Consider the following 12082-nt stretch of genomic DNA (forward strand, 5'->3'; position numbering starts at 1 on the left):
AATATTAGGGAAATTAAAATCACCTACTATTACAACCCTATAATTCCTACATATATGCTCCTCCATTTCCCTCTGACTATTAGGGGGCCTATCGTATAATCCCATCAAAGTGATCACCCCTTTCGTATTTCTAAGTTCTACCTATATGGCCACGCTTGACATTCCCCCCCAGATATCTTTTCTAAGTACTGCTGTGATGTCCTCCCTAATCAATAGTGCAACTCCCCCTCCTCTCTTACCTCCACCTCTGTCACACTGGAAGCATCGGTACCCCGGAACATTGAGCTGCCAGTCCTGCCCATCCCTCAACCACGTTTCCATAATAGCTATAATATCACAATCCCATGTACCGATCCATGCTCTGAGTTCATCTGCCTTACCTGTAAGGCTTCTTACATTAAAGTAAATGCAGTTTAGCCTACCAGACCTTCCACGCTCCCTGTCCTGCCCCTGCCTGGCCTGCCTACTGGACTTGCTTGCTTTAACCTCTACATTTGCTTCAACTATCTCATCTGAGAGACTACTACTTTGGGTCCCACCACCCCCTGCAAGACTAGTTTAAACCCTCCTGAGTAGTACTAGCAAACCTCCCCGCAAGGATATTGGTCCCCCTCCAGTTTAGATGCAACCCGTCCTTCTTGTAAAGGTCACCTCTGCACCAGAAGAGATCCCAATGATCCAAGTAGCTGAAGCCCTCCCGCCTACACCAGCTCTTCAACCATGCATTCATTTTCCTAATTCTCCTATTCCTACTCTCACTAGCACGTGGCACAGGGAGTAATCCTGAGATTACAACCCTAGAGGTCCTGCTTTTTAACCTTCTGCCTAACTCGCTATATGCACTTTGCAGGGACCTCATCTCTTTTCCTGCCTATGTCGTTAGTACCAATATGGACCATGACCTCTGGCTGCTCACCCTCCCTTTTCAGAATGTCCTGCAGCCACTCCGAGACATCCTTGACCCTAGCACCAAAGAGGCAAAATACCATCCTGGAGTCTCGTTTGTGGCCACAGAAACGATAGAATCCCCTATCACTATAGCTCTTCCAACCCTTTTCCTCCCCTGCTGTGCAGCAGAGCCCTGGAGGATCATATATTTGAAAGTCCTAGGATCTTATTTGTTTCTCCTAAAGTCACCTCAGATTACTTGTGCACCTTTAAAAAGAAATCAGCTGTTAGCCCAAAGTCTTTCTCTGTCTCTTGATTTTTCACTGTTAATAGCATTAGGTAAGGCAGTGTAATAGTAAAATTGTAATAATCTAGAAAATGCGAGTTCAAATCCCACTGTGGCAGTTTGAGAATTTGAATTCAGTTTTTAAAATGCTGGAAATAAAAGCCTGGTATCAGTAAAACAAATGACCGTGAAACTATTGGATTGTCGTAAAAACCCAAATGGTTCATTAATGTGTGGTTCGCTAAGGGTGGCACAGTGGCGCAGTGGTTAGCACCGCAGCCTCTCAGCTCCAGGGACACGGGTTCAATTCTGGGTACTGCCTGTGTGGAGTTTGCAAGTTCTCCCTGTGTCTGTGTGGGTTTTCCCCGGGTGCTCCGGTTTCCTCCCACAGCCAAAAGACTTGCAGGTGATAGGTAAATTGGCCGTTGTAAATTGCCCCTAGTGTAGGTAGGTGATAGGGAGTATGGGATTACTGTAGGGTTAGTATAAATGGGTGGTTGTTGGACGGCACAGACTCAGTGGGCCGAAGGGCCTGTTTCAGTGCTGTATCTCTAAATAAAATAAATAAAAAACGCCCTTTAGGGAAGGAAACCTACAATCCTTATCCAGTCTGAGCTATAGGTGGCTCCTGCCCCATACCGATCTGGTTAACTTTCAACTGCTGTCTGAAGTGGCCTACCAAACCAACTTCGCCTGTGGTTCAAGAAGTTGGCTGACTGCCTTCTGAGGGTGCCTTGCAATGGGTGATAAATGCTGGCCTTGTCAGAGATTTTTTTTTTTTTTTTTTATTTCCAAAATATACTTTATTCATAAAAATCTGTAAAAATTACATTGCCAAACAGTTTCCAAACAGCACCAAAAAATACAAACATTGCAAGGGAGATCAGTTTCCTTCAATACTGTCATGAGTTTCTTCCCAACCCTTCCGTTTCACAATTGTCATGTCAATTACAGTTTTACATTTACAGCAATTGAGAATATTAACGATACAGTTCGAGGGGTTTCCCATGGATCCAGCCCCTCAGTCCAGCTTGGTGGGGGAACCTTACACTGTGGTCTTTCCCCATTGAGCCTTTGCTGCGGCTGCCCCAAGCTTTAGTGCGTCCCTCAGCACGTAGTCCTGGATCTTGGAATGTGCCAGTCTGCAACATTCGGTGGTGGACAACTCTTTGCGCTGGAAGACCAGCAAGTTTCGGGCAGACCAAAGGGCGTCTTTCACCGAATTGTTCACATCTGGATAATGAATAGATGCAGATCTTGTGCATAGTGTTTCAACAAAAATGGAGAAAATCTTCATAACCCACAAGGCCCCTGCAAGTCATAAGAACTCCTACGGAAAGACAAAAGAATTTAGCATGATACTGTGAAAAAAGATGTAATGAGAATCCTTTAAAACAAGCCTATGAAATGACATCTAAAACTAGTTGTAGTCACAGTAAAAATAGAGAGTGGACTGTTCATCACTAAACGACTAACAGAAAGGAATTTGCATATTATGTTTTGCTTTATATATCAAGTACAAAAAAGAACTTGCATTTATTATAGTATTTTTCATAACCTCAGCACATCCCAAAGTGCTTTTAAAGTATGGTCACTATTATAATGTAGGAAACATAGCAGACAATTTATGCCCAGCAAGGTCCCACAAACAGCAATGAGATGCATGAACCTACAATCTGTTTTTTAGTGATGTTGAGTGAGGGATCAATATTGGCCAGGACACTGGGAATAATTTCCCAGCTCTCTTTTAAAACAGCGCCGTGGGATCTTTTACATCCACCTGGGCGGATAGACAAGGCCTCAGTTTAATGTCTCAACTGTAAGGCAGCACCTCCGACAGTGCAGTACTCCCTCTGTACTGCACCAGAGTGTTAAGATTATGGGCTGGATTTTGTTCTGAAGACAGGGGTCCTGGTAGTGGGATGAAAGGTAGGGGGACACCTCTCCTCGGCCCTCCATTGGACCTCCTTTGCAATTACAGCAGGCAGGTCGGGGGCACTGTGCCTATAATTTGGATGTGGGGACCAAATGTAGTATTTCCAAGTTCGCGGATGACACAAAACTAGGTGGGAATGTATGTAGTGAGGAAGATGCAAAGCGGCTTCAAGGGGATTTGGACAGACTAAGTGAGTGGGCAAGAATGTGGCAGATGGAATATAACGTGTAAAAATGTGAGGTTATTCACTTGAAGTGGATGATCAGCCATGATCATATTGAATGGCAGGGCATGCCCGATGGGCTGAATGTCCTACTCCTGCTCCTATGTTCCTACGCCTCCAGAGCTGCTGCCCAATTGGAAGGCCAGCATCTCGGCAGTACTGGCAGTGCCACTGGGAGCAGCACTACTGCTGATATTGCAAGAGGCCATGATCGGGGAGAGAGAAGACCCCAGTAGAGGTGAGTTCGAGTTGGGGTCACCAGGACCATTCAAGCAGGCCCCGGCGATGGGGTGGGGGTTTGGGTTTGTGAAGGTGGGGTTTTTTCCCAGGAGGGCTGCGATTGCTATCGGGGCAGCCCTCCAAGGGCCCTAGATTGCCCCCAAAAGAGGGACCCCCCCCCCTTGACCCCACTAGGAGGCCATCAGGTTTTACCTGGCAGTGTCTCCCTGTGGCGGCAGGCCCCTTAAAGGCCTCAATTGGCCTAGGGCAGAAAGGCCGTCCCTGGCCTTCCCCACCCCAGACTAAATTGGAAGACGTCAGGAAGGCGATGGGAAATCCGCTTCCTGCATTCCCATGCAATTCTATGGCCCCACCCCTACATCTGTTCCTGTCCCAAGAGGGCCCATAAAATTCAGTCCTATGTGTTCAAGCTCTGGAGTGGGACTTAAGCCCACAACCTTATTGACTCAGAGTCAAGAGTGCTACCACTGAGCTAAGGGTGTTTGCTGTGGATAACAGACTACGCGATGGAGCTATATTCATGTGTTCGTGTGATAGAAGCTCCAAATCTATTTCTCTCAAAGGACTAAAGCAACATCTTGAACTGGTTCCTGAGGTGATAGCAGCTCAACAAAAATTACTGTGGCACCTTCCAAGAGCAAGATCTTATGAAACTTTGAGAAGTCTGCATTTCTTCACTTCCGGCCTCGAGTGCATCCCCAATTTCCTTCAGCCGAGCATTTACAGCTGTGTCTTCAGCTACCTATACCCTAAGTTCTGGAATTCCTTCCCGAAATCTTTCTGCCTCTCTCTCCTCCTTAAAACTCTTTGACCAAGCTTTTTGTCAGCTGTTCTAATATTTCATGTAGTTTGATGCCAAAATTTGGTCTGATGATACTCCTATGAAGCACCTTGGGATGTTTTGCTACATTGGAGGCCCTACATGAATACAAGTTGTTGTTGTCATTGAAACAAGAGCATAATCAGTTTATTCTCAAGAATCTTTGAAATGTTTTATTATTTCAACACTAATTCAGACCTGACTTTTCAGTCTTATTCATCGGGAAAGAGTTAAAATTCTAAGTACTCAATGCTAAATCCTTGGAGAATGTGTGAAAGCTGTTTCACATAGTCATTTGCCAACATTTTTGATGCTCTATGTCTGCAGCTGTGGAAACATCTGGCATAAAACTGATCCCAAATTCCTCAACCATTCCTCTGAGTCCTATCAGAATCGGAGGGGGTTCCACGGATGCCTCTTCGAACTTTAGTCAGATATGCAAGGGGACATTCCCCAGTCGACAAATGACAAGCAGCAGTTCTGAATCCAATCGACCACATCTCAAAACCTTTCTGTCCATCTGCTCCCATTACTATTGCCAAGGATTTATGGGATTGTTCATTCCAACTGTCTATGTAAAACAGATTCTTACAGGCAGAGGTACTATAAGAAACAAAGAAAGATTTGAACTTATATAATACCTTTCACAACTTCAGGATGTCCAAAATAAAGGCCTGCTCGAGTGACAAACAAAAACCCGACCCGAACCCGACGGAACCACACAGGATCCGAGCCCGACCCAGCCCGAGTCCCTCCATTCCCCCCCCGAGCCCAACCCGCCCCTCCCTGACCCCAACCCAACCTCCGCAATGTTCCCTTTACTTACCTTCCGACTCCCAATCTACCGGAAGCTGCAGCATGAGCGTGATTATGTCTTAGAGACGCTCAGCAGACTCAGAGTTTCCCCACTTGACGTCCCGGACTCGAAGCTCATGTAAGTTTTAAATTTTTAACACTTACTTTGCTGTGTGTGTCCGACATGAACCCGGCCCGGCCTGGACTCGGCCCGACTCTGACCCGGTCTGACCTGACCCGAGCCCAAAGGCCGGACCCATGTCGTCGGGTCCCATCGGGTTCGGGTCGGGTAGCAGACCTTCAGTCCGAAAGGAGTTTACAACCAATGAAGTACTTTTGAATTGTAATCACTGTTGTAACGTACGAAACAGCAGCCAACTTGCACACTTGGGCTGGGATTTTATCCGAGTGATGGGGGTCTCGACCTCCGGCAAAAGCGTTGCAGAGAATCCTGCATCGCCCCTTCTGTGGGAGACGTGCCGAATGAAGTGCAAATTAGGCACTTAACTGGACAGTGGCGGGCCTTCCACGGGATCAAGAACCTCGGCGATGGAAGTCCCACCTGCTGAGAGGTAGATAGCAGATGCTGGGCGAAAGGATCTTCTTCTTCTGGAGAAGTATATTGATCCAAATTGTAGCTCCAGGAGGCGAATAACCAATAGGGAAAGTGCATTGCAGCTCCGCAGTCTGTCTGTAGTAGGAACATAAGAACAGGGGAAGGCCATTCAGCAACACTAGCCTTTTAGTTAGATCATGGCTGATCTATACCTCAACTCCATTTACCTGCCACAGTTCCATATCCCTTCATTATTGTTCAGTATCGTCTAAAGATACTGAACAATAATCTATCAATCCCAGTTTTGGAATTTGAATTAACCCAGCATCCACAGCTTTTCTGGGGGGGGGATGAGTTCCACATTTTCACTTCCCTTTGTGTGAAGAAGTGCTTCCTGACATCACCTCTGAACAGCCTAGCTCTAATTTTAAGGTTATGTTCCTTTTTTCTGGACTCCCTTACCAGAGGAAATAGTTTCTTTCAATCTACCATATTCAATCCTTTCATCATCCTATTTAAAGGACTCCAGTAGCAGTGGATTTTGTTTAGTCGATACTGGCGCTATTCTAAAATGACACTCTCCAATCTTTATCTTAACTGAACCGAGAAGGCCCCACTTAACTATTACCACTTAAGATGACCCAAACGACAATAGTAGAAAAAGGTTGGCATATTCTGCAAACCTGTCTTAAAGAGAATGATCTCAGTTTAGTTATTGATATCAGCTCCAACCATAGAAGAAACAACAATAACTTGTACTTGTATAACGTCTTTAACATAGAAAAACATCCTATGGCACTTCACAGGAGCATTACCAGACAAAATTTGACAGAAAACCTTGTAAGGAGACATTAGAACAGGTGAACAAAAGCTTGATCAAAGAGAGGGGTATTAAGGAGCATTTCAGAGGAGGAGAGCGGTAGAGGCGAGGAGAGGTTTAGGAGGTGAATTCCAAAGCTTTGAGGCTAGGCAGCTGAAGAAATATCTGCCAATGGTAGGGTGAAAGAAATTGGGAATGAACAAGAGGCCAGAATTGAAGGATTGTAGTTTTTGGAGGGTTGTAGGGCTGGAGGAGGTTACAGAGATAAGGAGTGGTGAGCCATGGAGGGATTTGAAAACAAGGATGAGAATATGATGAAAACAGCAGAAGAAGTGGGAAATAGGCTTTAGTGTTCCTCTTCCCCACAATAATTGGTAGTCAGTGATTTGAAAAGATTTCCCATTTGAACTTGTATACTTGGTTATGTGATAAATGTCCCTTGTTAGGGTTATTCCAAATTAATTGTACTTACCCAGTAACAGAACCATCACTATGATAAAGATGTCACCAGCTAATGTCCCATTGCTGGTATTTGCCTGAATCTGACAGGCAGATTGATAAAAGGGAAGGCTGCCATTTTAATTTAAACATTTCATTTCTTTACAAAAGATTATCTGGAATGAAATCGCATTGGACGAAATATAGTTATGAATCTGATCAAGAGTTTTATTGCTCAGTGTCAGCTCAGTTTGGCTGAGTGCTGCTGTATTGAAACCCAGCCATGACCTCACTCCTAAGAATTTAATATAACTCAGTAATGTTATCAGCTTTCTGGGGGAATTTTCAATTTTGTTTAAGTGTGCTTTCCTATAAAATATATTAAAATAAATACAATGCCTGAGGTCTCAGCTGTGGCTCAGTTGGGAGGATTCTTGCCTCTGAATCAAAAGATTGTTGGTTTACGTCCCACTCAAGAAACTTGACCACGTAATCTAAGCCAGTAGTATTGCTAGAATGCCACATTGTCAAAGGTGTCTTTTAGACAAGACATTAGACAATGGTCCTGCCTGCCCTTGTAGGTGGGCATTAAAAAATCCCATGACACTATCTTGAAGAAGAACAGGGGAGTTCTCCACAGTGTCCTGGCCAATATTTATCCTGCTACCAACATCAATAAAACAACTAATCTGGCTATTACCACCTTGCTGTTTGTGGGACCAAGGGGGGAATTTTATGCTCTCCCCCGTGATGGGTTTGGAGGCAGGGAGAGCATGTAATTGGGTGGGATGGTGGCGGGAGGACCCTATTACCTTCGCACCTCCGCCGAAATTAAGTCTGGGCAGGAAGGCCTGTGAACTGCCTTCCCGCCTCGTCACCAATTGATGCCTAGGTGGGTAATTAATGCCCAATTAAGGGCCTCATCCCTAGGCAGCTAGTTGCTGCCAAAATTAGCCTAGCAGCTGGCAGACCTGTTGCTGCATGGGGAAGGAAAACCGTGCAGGTTGCTTGCTGGCTCCAGGGGCAGATCCCTCATAAAAAGGCACTTAGTGCCTGACTGAAGGACCCGGCATCGGGAAGGCGGAGCCTGCTGAAAGCCACTCCCTGCCCTTGCTGCTAACCGCCCTACACTCCCCTCCCCCGTGAGACCCTTCCCGCCCTGACTTCACTGTGTCCTGGGTCCAGCACTGCTCCTCGGCCTCAGGTGGGTGCTCCACCGGCAGCAACCACCGCCTCCGCAATGACAGTGATCAGTTAAACAGCTGATGGCCAATCTACCTATCAAATACCATCAGAAAATGTTGACAATCTTCTTGACCAGTGGCTTCAGCTGTCAGCATGAAGATTGGACATTTAATGGTATGCTGCAGCATTAAATTGGATGTTTAAGGCTGAGTCAGAGATAGAGAAGCAGCCCTTGACATTTGTAGAGTTATTAATCCCAGCCTCATTGACATATTCTGTGCCACATCAGCAAGCTTCAGGCACTGTCTCATGGTAAATCAATATCTGTCTGGTGAAAAGGGAAAGTCTAATCAGAGGAGGCAGAAATCAGTAAATTTGGCAGAACAGAGACAGCTGAGATTTAATGCAGAGAGTGTAAGGTATTTCACATTGGAAACAAAAAAAAAGGCAACATACATACTGTGAATGGTGCAGAAATTGTGACGATGTTAGCCTTGGTTTAGTGGTAGCACTCTTACCTCGGAGTAAGAAGGTTGTGGATTCAAATCTCATTCCAGAGACTTGAGCACTAAGTCTAAGTTAACAATCCCAGTGGAGTACTGTGCTGTCAGTGGCACCATCTTTCATGAGACTTTAAACAGAGACCCCCATCTGACTCCTTATGTGGATGTAAAAGATTCCATGGCAATATTTCAAAGAGCTGGGAAGTTTTACTTGCTATCCTGATGGATACTATATCCCTCAAGCAACATCACGAAAAACAGATTATCTGGTCATTATCTCAGTGCTGTTTATGGCACCTTATTGCATGCAAATTGGCTGCTCTGTTTACTGCATTACAACAGTGAGTGCACTTTAAAGGGCGGCACAGTGGCGCAGTGGTTAGCACCGCAGCCTCACAGCTCCAGCGACCCGGGTTCAATTCTGGGTACTGCCTGTGTGGAGTTTAGTTTGCAAGTTCTCCCTGTGTCTGCGTGGGTTTTCTCCGGGTGCTCCGATTTCCTCCCACATGCCAAAGACTTGCAGGTTGATAGGTAAATTGGCCATTATAAATTGCCCCTAGTATAGGTAGGTGGTAGGGAAATATAGGGACAGGTGGGGATGTGGTAGGAATATGGAATTAGTGTAGGATTAGTATAAATGGGTGGTTGATGGTCGGCACAGACTCGGTGGGCCGAAGGGCCTGTTTCAGTGCTGTATCTCTAAATAAAATATGAAAAAAAAAGTAGTTTTTGACTGTAAAGTGCTTTCGGATGCCCTGGGGTTGTGAAAGGTATGCTGTAAATACAAGCTCTTTCTTACACAGAGAGAGCTCTGTTATCAGCAGCCTGAAGGTAGAGGGTGGACACCTGCCTCATCGGCTTGGACCAGGAGAAGACTTTTGACAGGATATCACACACCTACATGATGGACGTGCTTTCCAAAATGGGGTTTGGGGAGGAAATCTGCAATTGGATCCAACTGCTCTACACAAACATCAGTAGCGCAGTCTCAATCAATGGGTGGGAATCGGAAAGTTTCCCGATCAAATCTGGAGTCAGACAGGGCTGTCCTCCCTCCCCGGTCTTGTTTGTTTGCTGTATTGAACCCTTTGCTGAGTCTATTAGGAAGGATGCGAGCATAAGAGGGGTGACAATCCCAGGCAGTGGAGGCACTCAGGTTAAAACCTCCCTGTTCATGGACGATGTCGCCGTCTTCTGCTCGGACCCGCTGTCTGTGCGCAGACTGATGAGCATCTGAGACCAGTTCGAACTGGCCTTGGGAGCCAAAGTTAACCACGGCAAGAGCGAGGCCATGTTCTGTGCTGTACTGTTCTTTGTTCTTTGTTGTTCTTTGGGAACTGGGCTGACCGATCCTTTGTCCCCTTCACCATCAGGTCAGACTTCCTGAAGGTGCTGGGGATATGGTTTGGAAGGGCCGGGGTGTGCACCAAAACCTGGGAGGAGCGAGTAGCCAAGGTACAACACAAGCTGAGCATGTGGGGGCAGCGATCTCTGTTGGTGTACATGGCGCAGGTCTGGCCCATACCCCACTCCTGCACTGTAGTGGTCACCCGAGCCATTTTCCGCTTCATCTGGGGATCCAAAATGGACCGGGTCCGGAGGGACACGATGTTCAAACCTCTGGATAAGGGCGGGAGAAATGTACCCAACGTGGCCCTCATCCTGATGACTACCTTCGTGTGCGGCTGCATCAAGCTGTGTGTAGACCTCCAGTACGCAAACTCCAAGTGTCACTACGTGCTGAGGTTCCATCTGTCCCTGGTGTTGCGAAGGATGGGCCTGGTCTCATTGCCGCGGAATACTCCATCCAGTTGGACTGTGCCATACCACCTATCCTTCGTGGAACAGTTTCTGCGGGAAAACACCTTTGACCACCAATCCATCAGGCAGTGGTCTGCACGGAATGTCCTCAAGGCCCTACGGGAGAAGGAGATGGTGGATAATGTCGGCTGGTTCCCCGAGCAGACTGCCAAAGTCATTTGGCGGAATGCCTCATCATCAGAACTTTCAAACAAGCACCAAGATGTAGCTTGGCTGGTGGTGAGAAAAGCCCTCCCCGTCAGATCCTTCCTGCACGCCCAAAGTCTCACCCCCTCCACACAATTCCCCCGCGGTGGCTGTGGTGGGGAAGAGACAGTTGCCCACCTCCTTCTGGAATGTGTCTTTGCAAAGCAGGTGTGGAAAGAGATGCAGTGGTTTTTGTCTAGGTTCATCCCAAGCAGCTCGGTAACACAGGAGTCTGTGCTGTACGGGCTGTTCTCAGGGACGCACACCGAGATGAACATCAACTGCTGCTGGAGGACTATCAATTCGGTGAAAGACGCCCTTTGGTCTGCCCGAAACTTGCTGGTCTTCCAGCGCAAAGAGTTGACCACGACTGAATGTTGCAGACTGGCACATTCCAAGGTCCAGGACTACGTGCTGAGGGACGCATTAAAGCTTGGGGCAGCCACAGCAAAGGCTCAATGGGGAAAGACCATTGTGTAAGGTCCCCCCACCAAGCTGAACTGAGGGGCTGGATCCATGGGAAACTCCTCGAACAGTATCGGGAAAATTTTTGTTTGCTGTAAAATGTGTATGGCATGGAAAATGAAATGGAAGGGTTGTGAGGCAACTCACTCCTGTATTGAAGGAAACTGACCTCCTTTGCACTCTTTGTATTTTATTGACTTGGTGCTGTTTGGAACTGTTTTGTCATGTATTTTTAACAGATTGTTATGAATAAAGTATATTTTGGAAATAAAAAAAAAGTGCCAGGGAGTGCTGGAAATTGAAGAAATGCTGAAGAAATACTCAGCAGATCTGGCAGCATCTGTGGAGAAACCATCACTTCTCGGCCTTTTGGCTAAGATCAAGTATAGTATTTGTTCTTATCAGTGCTTACTTGGCAGAGCAGAAACCATGATCAGTGGCTTTTGATCCTGGGTAGGCTTTGAGTAAAATTGCCATAACCAATCTTCGAGCTTCTGGCCAGGGAGTGCAGAACACCATTCGCGTGGTGGTGAAGGACAAGGAAGGAGATGCACTGGTCATCAAGAAAATCCTCATCGATTGCTGTGGATTTCAAGCTGTGGACATCTGCCTGCAGGATTTCCCCAGCAGTGGATATTTCGACGTGATGTTCAAGAATGTGGTGGGATCCATCAAGTTCCTGAAGGCGTTCAAGGAGAAAGGGGACTGGGCGCCACTGTCCATCCTCACAGTGGAGCCGCTCTTCACGCTTCCGGCACAACGGGACCGGGTGGTGACGATTCACCTCTACAACCCCCATGTTCCGGTGGTGGATGTACTCACCTTTCTCGCCAGGTACGTCGAGGTGGCCGGCAGCAGCACTGATGTCAAGGACCCCTTTGGGATTTGGACCAGCAAGCGGCAGGTCAAGGTGACCTTGA

The 12082-nt window shown here is 46.7% G+C and overlaps 1 pseudogene; it reads left to right on the forward strand.

The window, feature by feature from the left end:
- The first annotated feature begins 11515 nt into the window (after positions 1 to 11515).
- LOC137376842 (U2 spliceosomal RNA) lies at positions 11516 to 11646 on the forward strand (annotated as a pseudogene).
- The last annotated feature ends 436 nt before the right edge of the window (positions 11647 to 12082 follow it).

The sequence above is a fragment of the Heterodontus francisci genome, chromosome 13 (assembly GCF_036365525.1).
Source record: "Heterodontus francisci isolate sHetFra1 chromosome 13, sHetFra1.hap1, whole genome shotgun sequence".
Lineage (NCBI taxonomy): Eukaryota > Metazoa > Chordata > Chondrichthyes > Heterodontiformes > Heterodontidae > Heterodontus > Heterodontus francisci.